Raw genomic sequence first — 19,926 nt, 5'->3', positions numbered from 1 at the left:
TTAATTCTGAAGCAATAAACTTCATGATAGAGAATGAATTCGGAATTAATATTTTTAGAACCGCTCCGTATACAAGTTGCTCAAACGGACAGGTAGAACGTTTCCATTCTACATTGCAAGAAATAATGCGATGTCTTCAAAAGGAGAGCACATACCGTTCATTCCACGAATTGTTGGATAAATCAGTTTTCGAATATAACTCCACTATTCATACGACAACAGGAAGAAAACCTGTAGAAATATTCTTTGGCAGACGTGTTTATAGCGACCCTGAAATAACGGAGAAAGACAGACAAGAAACTATAAACAGACTCCTAGCGAAACAAAACGCAGACCTTACATACCATAACAAGACCAGATCACCTCCAAGAACATATGCGGAAGGAGATATCATATTTGTCAAATTAAATAGAAGATTAGGAAATAAGTTATCGGCTAGATTTAGAAAAGAAATTGTTGCGAAAAATTTTAATACAACAATAGTAACTAAATCAGGTAGAGTAGTTCATAAAAGTAACATTAAATAAAAATGCATGAGTAAATATGAATTTAAGCACATAAAATTTCTTCTTTAATAGGAAAAATGAATACGGTAGAAATCATGACAATCATGCTGATATTAGCATTGACAGTAGACGCACAACAAATCGACATCCAGGATTTAACGAATAATAACGGATATTTACCCATCAAAACTAACGAACTGAAAATAATTAATCATTATGACAAAACACTTCATTTTATCAACTTAACAGCCTACGAGGAAACAGTAGCCTTAATATCAAATAACATTAACATGCTAAAAACCACAACTTTTGAAGATAAACAAATTTTGGACACAGTTAATAGGAACTTTGCATTACTCCAATCAAAAATAAGCGGCTTACACCCTCATTTTAAATCAAAACGAGGACTTGTAAATATTCTAGGGAAAGGATTAAAATATATAGCAGGATCCATGGACAGTGATGACGAGACGGAAATCCATAACGCACTCACAGAAATACACGAAAATGAATTATCCACAACAGCTAGTATGACGAATATAGTACGCGTTAATAACTTCATATCCGAGGAAATAAACAATATAACAAAACATATTAACCAACAGCAAATCTCAATAAGTCATTACATTAATACATTTAAGGACACCATACAAAATAAAATAAAGTCATTAGAGGACAAGGTTCAATTTTTAGAGCACACATACCAAATAGAAAACGATATATCCTTTTTACGAAACCACATAGACGACATAGGACAAATTATATTTTCCAGCAAAATAGGTATAATTCCTACGGACATCCTCACCAAATTAGAACTCGAATTAATTACAGATTTCGACAGTTACCAAAATATCAAGACAGCGGTAATATTTCAAAACAACAACATAATCATAATCCTCCTAATACCCCAATATTCACCAAATACCCTTTCACAAATCAGATTTGAACCACTTCCTAATATAGCTAACAAATCAATAGCCTTAGATACTTACGAAGTATTAATAGATTCAGAAAATAATATGTATGAAACAAATGTAAAAAACAATTTGGAGAAAAATTTAATAAAAATTCACAATAAATGTTTAGAAAATATATTGAAATTCGAAGAAGCAAATTGTAATTTAGAAACTATAAATAAAATAAATGTTACTGAAATAGTTCCTGGTATTCTAGTATTTAAGAATTTTGATGTAGAAATAGAACACAATTGCAATAAGCAAAAAATAAAACAGAAAGGCAACTTTCTTATCAAATTTGAAAATTGTTATATTAGTACGCTTAATAAGACGTATTCGAACATTAACATTAAAATATATGAAACATTTATTTTGCCAAATCGAATTACAAAAATTAAAGAGAAAAAGAATGTAACTGAACTTGTTCTTAAATTAGAAAATCTTTATGTAAAACAAATAAATCACGAAAATAGTATCGAATTACTAATGAATAAAAATAAAAAGAGGAATTTAATTAGCATAGGCACTGATGTTATAATTATAACTATAATTTTAATAACAATTGTATACATCATTATAAAAAGTAATCAAAAGCTATATTATTTCAATGAGCCACCGCAAGCAACTTCAGCAAAAAGCGGACCATTTCTACAAATTTCAACACCACAAATGCATTAATCCCGATTGAGGACAATCGACTTAAGAGGGGAAGAGTTAGCACGAACCACGCATAAAGTGCAACTATGTCAACAACCCCGAGCGACAACTGGTAAATTCTGCCGATGCAACTTCAGCACATCCGGCACATGCCAATGCAATCGAATTGCTTATATTAATTCTAGGAATTAGATCACGCCACTTAATAATTCCGTGGCTTAGAATAAGTATAAATTAACTGAATTGTTAAATTTAAGTGGAGTCGTTTTTGGTCAATAAAGCGGACATGCTGTCCGATTAAAAAATAATTTTTTTTGTATTCCCAACGCAGGAATACATAATTTACATAATATACATATGTATACATAATATTGCTGTGATAAATTTAATTTCTATTAGTAAGAAAAATATTTATTTATATAGTATACGATGTTAAAAAGCATACATCTTCTATCCTATCTTGTGTATCTGCACATGCTCATATGAGTGTATGTATACGCATGTGCGTGTTCAGAAATTGAAATCATATTTTCATCACTTATCAATATAGTTATTACATGTGCGCGCATTGACTTGCATGTTCATACATGCATATATACTTATATGTACATATATTTGCATACATTGCCGAACAAATAATGCACAAGCATACAAACATACATATGCGTACACATATGTATGAATATGTCACCAACCAAAAATTTAATCATTGTTCTACAAAACTACTCCAACGCGCGGATGGAGTTATACTTCTTAGTGATATTCAGAAATGCATATCATTTTGTATGAAAGAAAACTAGAAAACTTAAATTCACATTTTATAAATTTATTATGCACATAAAATGAAGAATAAAGCAAAGTCTAAATGAATGAATTTTGACTCAGAAAGTAGTTCCGTCTCTTCGTTGCGGAAGAGAATATGCAGCGTAATCATCTCTCTTTTGTTCTTCGCCAATTTGGCTGCCGGATTGACTTGTGAAGATCAATTTTTTGTTGGTGACATATTCATATGTGTAGGCATATGTATGTTTGTATGCTTGTGATTTATTTGTTCGGCAATGTATGCAAATATATGTACATATAAGTATATATGAATGTATGAACATGCAAGTCAATGCGCGCACATGCGTATACATACACTCATATGAGCATGTGCAGATACACAAGATAGGAAAGAAGATGTATGCCTTTTAACATGGTATACTATACAAATAAATATTTTTCTTACTAATAGAAATTAAAATAAAGAAAAATATTTATTTTTATAGTATACGATGTTAAAAGCAAAAAATTAAAAATTTATTCTGTCGGGATTCGAACCTGGGACCTGTGTTAGCATCTTGACCTTCCAAGCGCTTACCACCAACACCACCGTTGACAATTAGGTTGCGCTGACTTAAGTATGATTTGGTTATTCATGCAAGAAACATACAATGGTTCTAATAATTTTGTTTAAGTATAGAAATATACATACTTTGTAGAACATTTGCTTTCGCAATAAATTTATCACAGCAATATACATATACATAATATGTATATACATATGCATAACATTGCTGTGATGCCCTGAGAAGTATAGTCTTACTAAATTTATTTTTAATTTTTTGCTTACTAATAGAAATTAAATTTATCACAGCAATATTATGTATATGTTTATGTATATTGCTGTGATAAATTTATTTTCTATTAGTAAGAAAAAAATATTTATTAGTATAGATTTCCAAAAGCACAGAAATGATTCTGTGAATTTATTCATTAAAATCGCCACTCAGAAGTCATTTTATCCCTTGTAAGCGAACGATTTTCTTAAATCTCACGCTCCCAGATAAAACCATATACCTCGTCCTCGTGGGTCAGTTTCAAAAACCACAGAAATGATGCTGTGTGATTCTGAAAGGCCAACGCAGAGTATTTCAACCAAAACATACGTAAAATAGTTGAGAATTCGCAGAAATGAAAGACAAACGAAAGAAAAAGAAGTATAACTTCAATAATGCACAAGCATACAAACATACATATGCGCACACAAACTTACACTTGGTGATTGTGTAAAGTGGACGCGTTTTTTGTGCGGTCCGGTGTTTTCATAGTTTTTTCCAAGTGCTTTGAGGCAGCTTTGGCTAGATTTGTTTCCCGTGTAACGATCAGGTGACGGACGCAAGTGGGCGATTAAAATCGAAATAGATAAGTACAATTTTTGTATCTTATATTACATTATTTTACGTACCTGCCCATTTCTTCCGCGGCAAAATTTGTTTTTTAATAAAATTGTTTCCCCTGAGAACAGCAATCCAGGCACAACGTGGTTATAAAATTTTGTTTTGCCGTTGTGGTTGGAGACATCAGCTGTTTTTCCCCTTTCTTTTCCTTCTTTCTCTTTCTCTTTTTTGTTTTGTTTTTTTTTTTTTGCATTCCCTTTCGGTTTGGCGTTGCCAACCATCGGAAATTTAAATAAGACTTCAGAGGAAGAGACTGAACGGACAAGTTGACAGGTGTTCCCAACTATTTTCGAGTGAGGTATGGCCTCTGAGAATAGTTCTGGGTGCACACCAGAAAATCCTTTTCGAAGGATTTCAAAAATTGCAAGAACGCCGCCAAATGGCAAAAATGAGGAGTCCACCGTTGCTGGACCAATAAAAAATAGTGAATTTGCCGACAACGAGAACAAGAGTGGCAAATCCGATAGAGCGCAAAGTAGAGAATCTACTAATATTCTTTGCAAATTGGGCAGAAAAATAAAGGAGCTCGAGAATATGATGTCCGGACAGAGACACATAAACCAAGCCATGCGAGAGCTTGTAAGCAGCATAACATACTTGTATGGCAAAACAGGAAATCTCGAAATTCATTCGAAAATAGTGATGGTAGTGAAAGCGTCACAAGTATCGCCCCAAAATACCCCAAAAAGAGCACGGGAGACATCAGGCTTTCTACCACCTACGAAGAAGCCAAAAAACATGACTCCAAAAGTGCAAGGAACCTTTAGTGAAGTCATCAAGACAAATATTAAAGACACCGCAGAAAATAAGCCAGCACCCGAGAAATGGGTAGAAGTGGGAAAAAAGAAGAGGGCCATGGAGAAGAGAATTAGGTCGAAACCAGACGCTATAATTCTAACAAAAAAGGACGGAGCCTCGTATGCAGACATCCTCCGTAAAATTAAAGGTGACAGTGGCCTCGAGGAACTGGGTTCAAACGTGACCTACATCAGAAAAACTCTCAAAGGAGACCTGCTCATAGAACTAAAAAGCCAAGGAGATAAAAGAGCTGAAACCTTTCAGAGTGCCCTAGAGGGAGTGGTTGGCGAGATGGCAGTAGTACAGCCAAAAACACACAACGTCACTATAATGTGCAAAGATCTGGATGAGATAACTACACCAGAAGAAATTTGTTGCGCATTACAAAAGGAGTGCGGAATACAAAACATAGGGCCAGCAAATGTTAAAAATATGAGGAAAACAAGAAACGGCACTCAAATAGCCCTTATATCCCTGCGTGCCCAGGATGCCAAGTCTGCCCTTAAAGTTGGCAAAGTAAAGATTGGGTGGTCAATCTGTCGCCTCCGGGAATACTCCCCTGTTTCCCGTTGTTACAGATGCTTCCATCCAGGCCACATGGCGCGGAAATGTTGCAGTCTGATCGACAGGTCCTCTCTTTGCACACGCTGTGGAAGCGCGGGACATGTTGCAAAAGTATGCACTAACACACCGAGTTGCATGCTCTGCAAAGGAGAACATTCGGTTCTAAGTACGACTTGTCCCAAATACACCGAGTTGTTAAAGACAATGGAGAAATGAGAGTATTGCAGCTGAACCTAAACCACTGCGCTGCAGCACAAGCACTGCTGCAACAAACCGTAATAGAAAGCAACATTGATGTCGCCTTACTGAGTGAGCAATATTCCCAACGTTCGGAAAGCACTTGGATCACAGACAGAAGTGGAAAAGCAGCAATATGGTCCTGCAATGGACAAACATTCACATCTTGCTGCAGAGAAGCAAAAAATGGTTTTACGTGGGCGCAAATAGGGGGAATTTATTACGTAAGCTGCTATGCTCGTCCCAGTGCGTCCGTTAGAGAATTTGAAGACTTCCTCCTGGAACTATCCTTAGAAAGCAGAGGAAAATCGCCGATAATAATGGCAGGCGATTTTAACGCATGGTCTACTGCCTGGGGAAGTAGAAGTTCAAACCACCGTGGGCGCTTAGTTTTAGAATTCCTGAGCCAAACCAACCTCACAATAATGAACAGTAGCACAAAAAATACTTACCAAAAAAGAAATAAGGGCTCTGTAATAGACCTGATGTTTGCGAATGACGCACTAAGTAGACACATTAAGTGGAAGGTGTCAGATATGTTCACAAATAGTGACCATATGGCAATCATCGCAGAAGTTTTATTCTCTCGAGACCAGGAACCCCCACGCAGTAACACTACACATAAACGAAGCTGGAAGCAAACAGATTTTGACACTGACGTTTTTGAGACAGTCTGGAGTGCAGCAATAGCACCAGGCGAAGGCGGCGTCCACTTAGTAAACGCATTGCAAAAAGAAATGGTAGCAGCATGTGACGCTACAACGCGAAGGACAAAATGTCACAATAAGCGAAGACCTGTATACTGGTGGAATGAAGAAATTGCCACGCTGAGAAAGCTCTGTCACTCAGCCCGACGTCGCCTACAACGCAATCAAAGTGGCGAAAACGAAAACCGTCTTAAAGAAGATTTTAAAAACCATAAGAAGCTTCTAAAGTCAGCTATAATCCGTAGCAAGAAAAACTGTTTTGAAAAGATCTGTAAAGAAGCAAATATAGACCCCTGGGGAACTGCTTATAAAATCTGCATGTCCAAATTCAAAAATAAGCGGCAGCAACCCCAATGCGCTCCGTTCATGAAGAAAGTCGTCGAGGCATTATTTCCGACGCACGAACCGATTACTAACGCTGAACAACGAAACGAAGCTGCTGTATCACCTCCACTCGTTACAGAAGAAGAGCTATTGGCCATAGCCAAAAAAATCAAAAACAACAAAGCGCCTGGTATCGACGGAATACCAAACAGAGCCCTAAAGGTAGCCATAATTTCGAAGCCCACTCTTTTTGCAAAAATGTACAACGCATGCATAAAAGAAGGGATATTCCCCGATCCCTGGAAAGTCCAGCGTCTGGTCTTAATCCCAAAACCCAAAAAACCACCAGATGAACCTTCTTCATATCGACCTCTGTGTATGCTCGACACAATGGGAAAAGTGTACGAAAGCATAATAAGAAACCGCTTGGAGATTGCAATCCAGGAAGCCGGCGGATTATCAGAAAGACAATACGGCTTCAGAAAACAGAGGTCTACTATCGATGCACTGAAAGAAGTGGTCGACACTGCGAAAAGAGCAGTAAGTGGCAAAAGATGGAAAGGTGGTACAAAAAAATATTGTGCGCTGATCACCCTGGATGTGAAGAATGCATTCAACTCTGCTAAATGGGAAAATATATTCGAAGCCCTATATGGAATACGCGCGCCTAAGTACCTCATAAAAATCATTAGGAGTTATTTTAAAAATAGAAAGTTGATCTATGACACCACCGAAGGCATAAAGAGCTACACCATTACAAGCGGAGTACCACAAGGATCTGTTTTAGGCCCTCTCTTATGGAATCTAGTTTATGATGGGGTGGTAAGAATTCCACAGCCTACAAACGTTAAGCTAATCGCATACGCGGACGACCTTATAGTGGTAGCAGTAGGTAAACAACTTGATGACCTACAACATAAATGTAACGAATGTATAAATAGTGTACGCCAATGGTTTTCTTCCAAGAGTTTGGAACTGGCTGAGCACAAAACAGAGGTATTGCTCATAAGCACCAGAAAAATTGAGGAAAAAATAACTCTCACTATAGGAGAGTGCGAAATCACTTCACAACCACAGTTGAAGTATTTAGGGGTAATATTGGACTCGAAACTGAAATTCAAGCAGCACTTGGAAAACATAGCAAATAAAGCAAATAAGATTTATAATGCCTTGTCAAGAATGATGGCAAATAGAGGCTGTGTGCGCTCCAGCCGCCGACTTTTAATCGCAAAAGCTACGAGCTCAGTTATATTATATGCAGCTCCAGTATGGATACAGGCACTAAACATAAAAGCATATGCCAAACCAATAAATGCGGTGCATAGACTCACAGCAATAAGAGTAACAAGTGCTTTCCGAACTATCTCCAGCGAAGCATCTGAAGTACTAGCTAGTATGCTGCCCATAGACATCCAGGGTGACGAGCTCACGAGATTATATGAGCTATCAGCGCCAATTACAGAAATTCAAAAGAGAGAAGAGAGAAAGAAGAGCATAAATATATGGCAGCAACGGTGGCAAACCTCAACTAAAGGACGTTGGACCCACAGACTTATACCTGACATCCATACGTGGATAAGTAGACGACATGGGGACATAAATTTCCACCTGACCCAAATATTAAGCGGGCATGGGTGCTTCAGAGGCTATCTATTTAAATTTCAAAACGACGTCAGTCCGTATTGTTCGATGTGTACGGAGTCAATAGAAGACTCTGAGCACGTGTTCTTCCATTGTCCTCGGTTTCTAACCATAAGAGGAAGGCTAGAAACAGCACTAGGCGGTAGTTTAACGGTGGAAAGCTTGACTGCACATATGTGTCAGTCCTCTGAGAAGTGGAAAGCTGTTCACGAAGCGGCTACTTCCATCATGACAATAATAAGACAGTTACAGCAGAATAGGCGTCAGTCCGTCTGTGCTATAGAGGAGACGTAAGATGTCGTGTCACTCCCATAAAGTAATACCTTATCTGGTGGTTCCTCCTTCCAAAAAAAAAAAAAAAAAAAAAAAAATGCGCACACATGTGAATATGTCACCAACCAAAAATTGAAACATTGTTCTACAAAAACAACAGCAGCATAAGCATGGAACATTGTGTTGTGTTGTTGTGTCGGCCGAGCTGTGCCGAAAGAAACGAACAAACGATCGCCCGTTGTCACCGCTTCGCTTGCTGCTCGCACATCTTCGCAGACAAGGTTGCGTTACATTCATATGGATGGAGCGAGATTGCGCAACTTTGCGTTACTTTTATATGGAAGGTTGCGCAACCAGAATCTATCGCAACCTTTTCCGGCGTCGTATAAGAAGTATAACTTCAAAAAAACGGAACAAAACGGAATCGAAATACATGTATATGGAGGATATCCATATCAACATTGAAAAATTAAAATTAACCAACATACATATTTACGTATGCGCATTTACACATATATACATACTTAATATATATGTACGTACGTACATCGGGTACTTATCAAAATTTCTTTTTCGTGTTCTTTTTGAGCAAACGTATGTAGATGCAATTAACAAAACATTTGCATACATACTCACATATTTAATATTGACATATTTACGGATATATAAAAAATTGTTTACTTATTTTCCGTGCATTTCGTTATATTGAATGTGCATACGTATTACATATATATGTAGGGGAATCCCGGGCCAGCGCGATATTTTTTTCCCTAGTATAGGTTGACAGCTGCAACCAACTGTCATCGGCTCGTCTCATACTAAGCTCAGTTTCTATATAGCACTCGAGCTGTGAACACGTGTTATAACCTCTCTGCGACAACAAAAAGAAATTCGATACTCCGAAAGTTTTTTTTCAACTCTGTGTACAGTTGATTTTTTTTTCACATTTTCCAATAAATTCATCCAGGTAAATATGTTTATAATATTAGTTGAGCCTTTAGCCTTCGACACACAAAAGAAATTTTGCATGAATTTACATTGTGTTCATTATCCACCGCCATTTTGCAAATATGAGCGTTTGGGGAATCTTGGAATCTTATTACGAGGAATGTCCGGCCACATAGTTTTTTACATTTGACATGCTAACTTCATATATTTGACGTCTATAAGTGATTTTTCGTGCAGAATTTCAACAAAACAATAGTTTTTCAACATTTCCTGATAGTTTTGTGCTCCAAAAAATTTTTTTAGTCATTATGCCGCGGTACTATCCCAAACAAGAGAAAATTGTTGATTTCGACAACACTTTGGAGGCAATCAAGTCGGTAAAAATACATCACAACAGCGTTCGACAATCTGCGACGGCACACAAAATTCCGAGGACCAACCTGATGCGTTATATTGCAGCATTTGATGGTGCGAGCATCGACGTTACTACTGCCAATGCCGATGTAATGAAGAATTTGCTGGCTGAAAGCACGACGATGGGCACAAAAACAGTGAGTTCTGCTGGTTTCTTTCTTTCATCGAATAATAAATAATTTTTTTTTATTTCAGATCTTCAACATCGAACAAGAGAAGGCGCTGATAAGCTACATTCTCCAGGCCAGCGACATCAACTATGGAATTAGTTTGATGGAGCTTCGTAAGCTCGCGTATGAATTTGCTCGGAAAGTTGGCGCGTCGTATCCGGATCCATGGAACGACAATCAACCGGCGAGTAAGGATTGGCAGTTGGTGTTCATGAAACGCCACAAAAATTTGTCACTGCGAACACCAGAGCAAGTAAGCCAGAGCCGTGCGAAGCGATTCAACAAAGAGAATGTCGATGCATTCTTTGCCAACCTTTCACCCGTTCTCGGTAAGACGCCGTTTGAACCTCACCGAATATGGAACATGGATGAAACCGGGTGCCCGACCGTGCCAACCAGACCTGTGAAAACCATCGCGCGCAAAGGACAAAAGCAGGTCGGCTCATCAACATCTGCCGAAAAAGGCACCAATGTGTCTTTGGCTTTGGCCGTCAGCGCTAGTGGCCAGTCTATACCGCCATTCTTCCTCTTTCCCCGAGTCAACATGAAAGAGATTTTTATGACTCATGCGAGTCATGGCGCTGTTGGTGTTGCGAACGGTTCTGGTTACATGAACTCTGACGTATTCCCTCAATTCATGCGTCATTTCATCAAGCACACCGGTGCTAATGCCGATTCGCCAACCATGTTGCTGCTGGACAACCACGGTTCGCATTTATCGATCGAGGCGATAGATTTGGCGTTGGATCATGGCATCACGTTGCTGTATTTTTCGCCGAAATGCACGCACAAAATGCAGCCGCTAGATGTTGCGGTATTTGCACCATTTAAAGGCATGATGACCGTGAAGCATGATGCATGGAAAAAGTCCAACATTGGTGTCACTTTCGATCTGCATCATGTGCTGCTCCTTGTCGATCAGTGCCTCGATGTTATGTTAACGCCGAAAACCATCAAATCCGGCTTCCGAACAACTGGCATCTACCCGTTCAACCCGCAAATTTTCACTGAAGTTGACTTTGTCGCTTCGGAACTGAGCGGCGAAAATTTGTTCGGTGACGAAGAGAAAGACGCCGACAATCAACGTCGAGTTCTTGCCTCTGGTGATGCCATTGTGACTGCTGCGAATGAGGAGGTGTCAAGGTCGGAGGCATCGACAAGTGCCCCAGCTTCAACAAGTGGTGCTGCATCATCGTCGTTGTCTCTTGTTTCGGCTCCACAGCTCCGTGATGCATTGAAATCGGTTGGCCCGTTGAAATTGGGCACACCTGCGCCGAAATCAAAACGTGGCCGCAAGACAATGGAGTCAACGATTTTGACATCGCCTGAGGTTGTCGCAGATCTGCGTGACAAGGCCGAAAAAAGCGGCAAAAATTGACGAAGGCAGCCGACGAACCAGCAGCCAAGAAGCAAAAAGGCCGTGGCAAATCGAAGACGCCACAGAAGAGAAGCCCGTCTCCGACCGAAACCGACATCGAAGAGTATTTCGATTTTTGCACGATTTGCAAGAAAAAGATGCCGAAGCACGAAAATCGTTAAAACACGGCCCATTGCATCGTTTGTGATCGAGGGGTTCACTTGAAATGTGCCAGACCGAACCCGAACACTTACACCTGCATCCACTGCGAGTCGGAATAATTTTTTTCGCCAATTCCTATTTTTCTTATTATTTATGAATCTCTCTTTCATTTCCATTGATAAATAAACGTTTTTCATCGGTAACAATCATGTTTTAATCGATTTACAGACTGGCCCGACATTCCCCACCTTTTTTCAAAATCGCAAAATCAGGTTTTTTGCGCCAATGGCTATAACTTTTAAATGTTTGTAGAATTTTATCAAACCAATGTTATCAAAAGGAAGGTTACGACTCGCACTACAAATCCATGCTTTGGAATTTTCCCAAAAAATAACTTTTATGTGACTTTTTAACCGAAATCAAAACGTGGCCCAACATTCCCCACCTTCCCCTACATATGTGGCAATTGTGCGAACTATAAGGGAAACAAAAGAACACACAAACATTACAGTATAACTATATGCATACGTATATTTTTGCGTTATTGTTATTTTCCTTCCTTTTACGTTCTTATCTCAAAAGATGCACGTACTAAGGAATAATATACAAATTAATCGCGAGTATTTCGCAGATACGTTTAAATAATACACTGTAAAAAAAAAAATAATAATAATTTTTATTATATACAAACATTTTTTTGATTTTGACAATTTATGCGGTGAATGCGTGTTCGTAAATTTATATTATATCATTCAATTAATTAATAATAAAAGTTTCAAATCTATTTTTCTTTTCATTTTCATTTACACACTAGCTGACCCCGCAGCCGTTGTCCTGATCATTTATCATTTCATTTTTTTTTGTCAATGTAACGCAACTTTATAAACAAAATTTTTCGGTTTCTGTTCCGGTGTACAGAAAAGATGGTTTTCCAACTCGTGAGCACGCTACGGCCATGTGACAAACATAGCATTTCCAAAATTATGCCTCACACTATGCGACTATCTTTAGGTCCTGTTGACTGTCATCTCAAATTCATTTTTCACTGGAAACGGAATTCATTTGAACTGAAATGCCAAATCGTTAGAACTCAAAGGAATTCGTAGGATCAAGCATTCTGTCCCTTTTTACTCGATAGGTGCATCACAATCAGTCGGGTTCCATTACACAGTTTCGGTGCATGAAGATTGGGAAACATAATAACGACAGATCCTACTTTGAGACGCAAATGGTGCTATGGCATACTAAGCCTCTCCAAAGAATTTAGAAATTCCACTGAATAGTTCACGGCGTCGTCTTCATAGTCAAGACGATCGATCGATTTGTATGAGCACAAGTCTCCCGGAACTTGACTTTGAATCTTCCAGTTGAAGTCAACAACATCGGTATTTTTGGCAGCTAACATTGTGCGTGCACTTAAGGAATCGTATTTATGATAATTTGGCCAATGTCCTAACATTTATGATGAGTTCATCCTTCGTGAATTGATAAAGGGAAGATGGAATTGATATCGAACCAACGGAAGTGTCAACCGAAATTGAACCATTTCCAATTTTTAGCGGAGACGATGTAAAATGTCTTTGACAATGTCGAGGTTTATATCGAAAAGTATGCGAACTTCATTTTCATTCCAGTGATTAGCGTGTTCCAGCATTTGTAATTGCTGGCTTACTTCTCCAAAACTTGCACATATTCCCATATACCATTCACAGTAAGCAATGACTCAAATAAAGTTGAACCGCGTACATTAATCAATAACCACCGAAGGTAGAAACAATCGTCGTTTTTCGGGTGGATTGTGTAAATTCGTCCTAATGTATTAGTTGATAAGACACCTGGATGTCAATCTACTGGTTGGCCTTGCTTTCTGCGTAACTATTCGACGATGCATTCCATGTACAATATCAAGGTATTTATTTTCAAATAGAGCAATGTTCTCACAAACACATCGCTGACGAAAGTTAAGAAAAAACTCGTCAATGTTAATTTTATTGCTGGCGATGTTTCCACTGGCTATACTGTGTTCTCTGGGATGAAATACACTCTTTGGCCATTCTCCAAATTAACTGCGAGACGCACAACAGTCGGAAAACGTTCATGAGTTGCAAAACTAAATATCCTACAAAGCGCTTTATTGCAGTTCACGTATCGACCGTATCGTTCAAGACCAATAATCGCCATGTTGCTTCCTTTGGTGACGTACTTACAAACGTATTTTATCGATTACACCAAACTGCAATACTCAACATTGACATGAATTTTGAATGTGAATTAGACAACAGTGGCGAATATGGTACGATCCATGTGTTGTCAACTTCGACACTCACGCCTCTAAATTGAATGCTAAATGTAATGCCATTGTCGTCTGGTGAGCAAAGCCGATAGAGTGGATATCCATCATTTCTAGTTTGTGTTTCCGAAAAAAAAGTACGTGGATACTTTTTCGTGCATTTATTGACAGACATTCAAATCGAAGTGGGGTTGTGGTGTCCGCAAGGTCCATGAACCTTTTTGGTTTTCATCACTTCGTATAATACTGGATCTTTCTTTGCATCAGGAATTGCGGCATTATTGAATGATTTCATCAATTTGATCTGGTGTAACCACCTTCCACCATCCAAAGAAGAATGTGTGCGTGCGGCAAACCTCTCTTTTGGCACTCAACAGAGTACATCTAGCATCTAACAGCATCATATATGTATGCGTTGCATGAAGATAATGTCCATCGAAGCTGTTGAAAAGTCTTGCTATGACATCGTGACGATCGCTTTCTGATTGATGGCGACCCATAATACCACACGTATGTATATCATCGCATCCTGGGAGTACTCGTTCATGTGGCTTGGGCTGCTAATGTATGTTGATGCCAAAAAGAACGCCGACCGATATAAGCGCGACCTCTTCATGGCATCGTGACAAATTTCAAGCTGTAATGGATCATGGTAATGTGAAAAACACATAACATTTTCACGGAATAATTTTCAAAAATTTTCGAAGCAAACGCCAAATTTGAAAGATTTAAATAATTGAAAAACAAAACAAAAAAATTGAATAAAAACATTTGTATGGAAAATATTAACTTTTTGGAATTGTTCAATTTTCCGACTTTTCCTCATGAAAGACATACAGGTTCTTTATTTCTAAACCTTTCCGAATCCACGACGAACAACCTCTTAAAATGTCATCAATATTGGTTCAGCCGTTCTCTTTGCGTTACTAATGAGCACACAAGTTTGTATGAGAAAAAGAAAAAGGCTATTTTCAGGGGTTTTCCGGCAATTATTCAAATTTTTTTCTCCGCAGAAACCATCCCTGAACCTCAACGAACATTATTAAAAAAGAATCATCAAATTTGGTTCAGTCGTATGAAAGTTATGAGCGTACATACATTTTGGCGATTCATTTTTATTTATATAGATTTGCTCATAAAATATTACCAATTTTTTAATTGTATTTCGAAGCAAAATATTTCCAAGCTCAAAGCTTACAATTTAATTTTATAAACGCAATCGGAAAAATCAAAAGAGGTTAAACCAAGAACACCTCAATTATTAGTGATATGAACTTAAAAATGTACAACACTGGATTTCAGTGTTAATAGTAGTCAACTCTGTCAGTTTGTAAGTCTTTGTAAAACGCAACTTCCTTTTTCTGGATTGCGCTACCGTCGAGTACAGACGTGCTTTTATACTCGGTATTGTATAATACTTTATTGTAATAAGTAAATAATAATTGTAATGAATTATAGTTAAATAAATACAAACACAACATTTATTGGCGACGAGGATTTAAATTCATCATCTGAACTTATTTCAATGAAAAAGCAAAGTGCCGTAATATAAAATCGTCAAAATGACAAACGAAAGCCTTATACAAGAGCTAGTGCAGCAGCAACAAAGATTCGCAGCATCGTGGCTCGAACAGCAGAAACAGTGGATGCAATCAACTCAGCAGTCCATGTTCAACGCTGACAATCCTAATCGTATAAAAGAAGCAACAGTAGTTCCACCGTTCCACGCATAATAAAGACCATCAGAATTGGGAATCCTACCTGGAGCAACTATCTCAAAAAATCGTTTTTTCTATCATGGGTCGGTATGGAATTGTTTGAACTTTTAAAGAATTTATTCGGCGTCGCAACACTGCAATCGCAAACATACATTCAGTTGACAGACAAATTAACGGAACATTTCCAGTCGAAACGTCATGTAGTCGCAGCTCGTTATGAATTTTTTAAGCGAGAAATAAAGCATACGCAAACGCACCGTGAATGGGTTGCCGAACTTCGTGGAATTGCAAGGGAATGTAAATTTAATTGTTCCGCCACTAACTGTTCCGCAAATTTCGTAGATGAAATGATTCGCGATCAAATCATACTTAACACGCCATACGATCAAGTCCGCGAAGCCGCTCTTCAAAAATCACAACCATCATTAGAAGACGTACTCTTAATAGCTGAAACATACGAGACAACAACAAAAACAGTAGCAACCATCAAAGAGAATCCGAATTCATCCACCATGCAGGTGAACACAATGCAGACACGCAAAAATTGGAAAAAAACGACTAAAGATCAAATGAGAAGAGAACAGAACGTAAATGCTAACGTAATGAAACAAGTGAAATTGAAGTCGTGTGCAGGTTGTGGCATTTCGCACAATAGGGAACAATGTAGATTTCGCAAAGCGATATGTAATAAATGTGCCAAAAAGGGACACATTGCCGCAGTTTGTATGTCCAATCAGAGCAGAAGTATTAGAAAAACACAACGATTTCAGAGCGAAAAGGGAATCAAAACAAACAAGAAAATGAACAATATGTTAGTACCTTGGATGCAGTGAACATTGTAAATGGCATAATAGAAGTTGAAGCAAATAAAAAAAGTTTCAATTTAGAAATTTTTAACAAAGTAATACAGTTTCAATAAGATTCGGGCGCAACCGTTTCAATAATTAATTTAAAGACGTATAACATATTGAATAGACCGAAATTACAAAAGTGTACAAAAACATTATATGCATTTGGTCAGCAGCCTATTCTAATATTAGGTGAATTGCACACTAAAGCAAAGCACACTAAAGCAAAGTGTGTGTGCAGATGGGTCGGTAAAAATATACGGTGATTTTAAAGTAACAATTAATTCACAATTAGATTTTGAGCAATATCCATTGCCAACACGAGAGTCGCTATTACATACAATACGACACGGTACACATTTTTCGAAATTAGATTTAAAAGATGCTTATTTACAGATGGAGTTGGATGAAGATTCCAAACAAGTAATGGTAGTCAATACACCTTTAGTATTGTTCCAGTATCAACGACTTCCATATGGTATTGCCAGCGCACCCGCAATTTTTCAGCGTTATCTCGAACAACTCCTCAACGGTATAGAAGGGTGTGGAAATTATTTGGATGACATTATTATAACCGCACCGTCATTGCAAGAACATGTAAAACGAGTAGAACAAGTAATCAAAATTCTCGAAGACAACGGTATCAAGTGCAAAAAGGAAAAATGTTTCTTTTTGAAGGAAGAAATTGAGTAGTTGGGTAGAAGAGTAAGCGCTAAGGGAATCCTTCCAGACTATTCAGGCATTCAAGCAGTTAAGCAACTGAATCCACCTATTAATATAACGCAACTAGAAGCTTTAATAGGTAAAGTGAATTACTATTGCTTGTTGTTCCTTTTCATTACTCTTGTAGAACCCCCAAAGGTGATCTAGTTACCGATGCCCAGAGCATACTTAAATTATGGAGGGAACACTTCTCCAGCCTGCTGAATGGCAGTGAAAGCACAACACCGAGAGAAGGCGAACCCGATTCTCCAATCGATGACGATGGAGCAGACGTTCCATTACCCGACCATGAAAAAGTTCGAATAGCAATTACCCGCCTGAAAAACAACAAAGCGGCAGGGGCCGATGGATTGCCGGCCGAGCTATTCAAACATGGCGGCGAAGAACTGATAACATGCCCAACGACTGGAATTTAAGTGTGCTATGCCCAATCCATAAAAAAGGAGACCCTACAATCTGCGCCAACTACCGTGGGATTAGCCTCCTCAACATCGCATATAAGGTTCTATCGAGCGTATTGTGTGAAAGATTAAAGCCCACCGTCAACAAACTGATTGGACCTTATCAGTGTGGCTTAAGACCTGGTAAATCAACAACCGACCAGATATTCACCATGCGCCAAATCTTGGAAAAGACCCGTGAATGGAGAATCGACACTCACCACCTATTCGTCGATTTCAAAGCTGCTTTCGACAGCACGAAAAGGAGCTGCCTTTATGCCGCGATGTCTGAATTTGGTAACTCCGCAAAACTGATACGGCTGTGTAAACTGACGTTGAGCGGCACCAAAAGCTCCGTCAGGATCGGGAAGAACCTCTCCGAGCCGTTCGATACCAAACGAGGTTTCAGACAAGGCGACTCCCTATCGTGCGACTTTTTCAATCTGCTGCTGGAGAAAATAGTTCGAGCAGCAGAGCTTAATCGAGCAGGTACAATCTTCTATAAGAGTGTACAGCTGATGGCGTATGCCGATGATATTGATATCATCGGCCTCAACACCCGCGCCGTTAGTTCTGCTTTCTCCAGGCTGGACAAGGAAGCAAAACGAATGGGTCTGGCAGTGAACGAGGGCAAAACGAAATATCTCCTGTCATCAAACAAACAGTCGTCGCACTCGCGACTTGGCACTCACGTCACTGCTGACAGTCATAACTTTGAAGTTGTAGATAATTTCGTCTATCTTGGAACCAGCGTAAACACCACCAACAATGTCAGCCTAGAAATCCAACGCAGGATAACTCTTGCCAACAGTTGCTACTTCGGACTGAGTAGGCAATTGAGAAGCAAAGTCCTCTCTCGACAAACAAAAACCAAACTCTATAAGTCACTCATAATTCCCGTCCTGCTATATGGTGCAGAGGCTTGGACGATGTCAACAGCGGATGAGTCGACGTTGCGAGTTTTCGAGAGAAAAATTCTGCGAAAGATTTATGGTTCTTTGCGCGTTGGCAACGGCGAATATCGCATTCGATGGAACGATGAACTGTACGAGATATATGACGACATTGACATAGTTCAGCGAATTAAAAGACAGCGGCTACGCTGGCTAGGTCATGTTGTCCGGATGGATGAAAACACTCCAGCTCTGAAAGTATTCGACGCAGTACCCGCCGGGGGAAGCAGAGGAAGAAGAAGACCTCCACTCCGTTGGAAGGACCAAGTGGAGAAGGACCTGGCTTCGCTTGGAATATCCAATTGGCGCCACGTAGCGAAAAGAAGAAACGACTGGCGCGCGGTTGTTAACTCGGCTATAATCGCGTAAGCGGTGTCTACACCAATTAAGAAGAAGAAGAAGAATTGCTATTGCAATTTCATTCCAAATTTTTCTCAGTTAGCCGCTCCAGTAAATAAGTTACGCCGCAAAAATGTACATTTCACATGGGGCTCTTAGCAGTAACAAGTTTTAAAGCTCTTAAATTACATATAATAAATGCTACGCAGTTAGCACATTTCACTGAACAATTACCAATTACGCTAGCAATCGACGCCTCATCTTTTGGCATTGGCCCCGTTCTTTCGCACATTTATCCTGACGGAAATGAACGTCCAATAGCATTTGCATCTAAAACTATGGATAAGCATCAACTTAAATATATTCAAATAGAAAAGAAGGCTTAGCAATAGTGTTCGGAGTTAAGAAGTTCCACCAATACTTACATGGGAAAAAGTTTTTGCTAATCACAGATCATAAACCTCTCATAAATATTTTTAATCCAAGCAAGCATCTACCACAAATGACTTCGCACCGTATTCAGCGTTGGGCCATCATACTTATGGCATATCAATTCGATATCAAGTATCGTAATACACACGCACATGGTAATGCGGATGTACTCTCTCGTTTACCTGTAAGTACCGATATTCAATTTGATACATCCGAAGCATGCTACAATGTTACACACATACAATTACCA

General features: G+C 38.8%; 1 protein-coding gene and 1 pseudogene across 15 annotated transcripts in view; both read right to left on the bottom strand.

The window, feature by feature from the left end:
• Positions 1–19,926, bottom strand: part of LOC125779099 (glutamate receptor ionotropic, kainate 2) — a 2,985,835-nt gene that overhangs the window by 796,260 nt on the left and 2,169,649 nt on the right. The gene's annotated exons all lie outside the window — the stretch shown is intronic.
• LOC125779864 (small nucleolar RNA U3) lies at positions 3,883–4,012 on the bottom strand (annotated as a pseudogene).

This window comes from Bactrocera dorsalis, chromosome 6 (genome assembly GCF_023373825.1).
Source record: "Bactrocera dorsalis isolate Fly_Bdor chromosome 6, ASM2337382v1, whole genome shotgun sequence".
Taxonomy (NCBI): Eukaryota; Metazoa; Arthropoda; class Insecta; order Diptera; family Tephritidae; genus Bactrocera; species Bactrocera dorsalis.
This window is presented reverse-complemented; position numbering and strand designations above follow the sequence as displayed.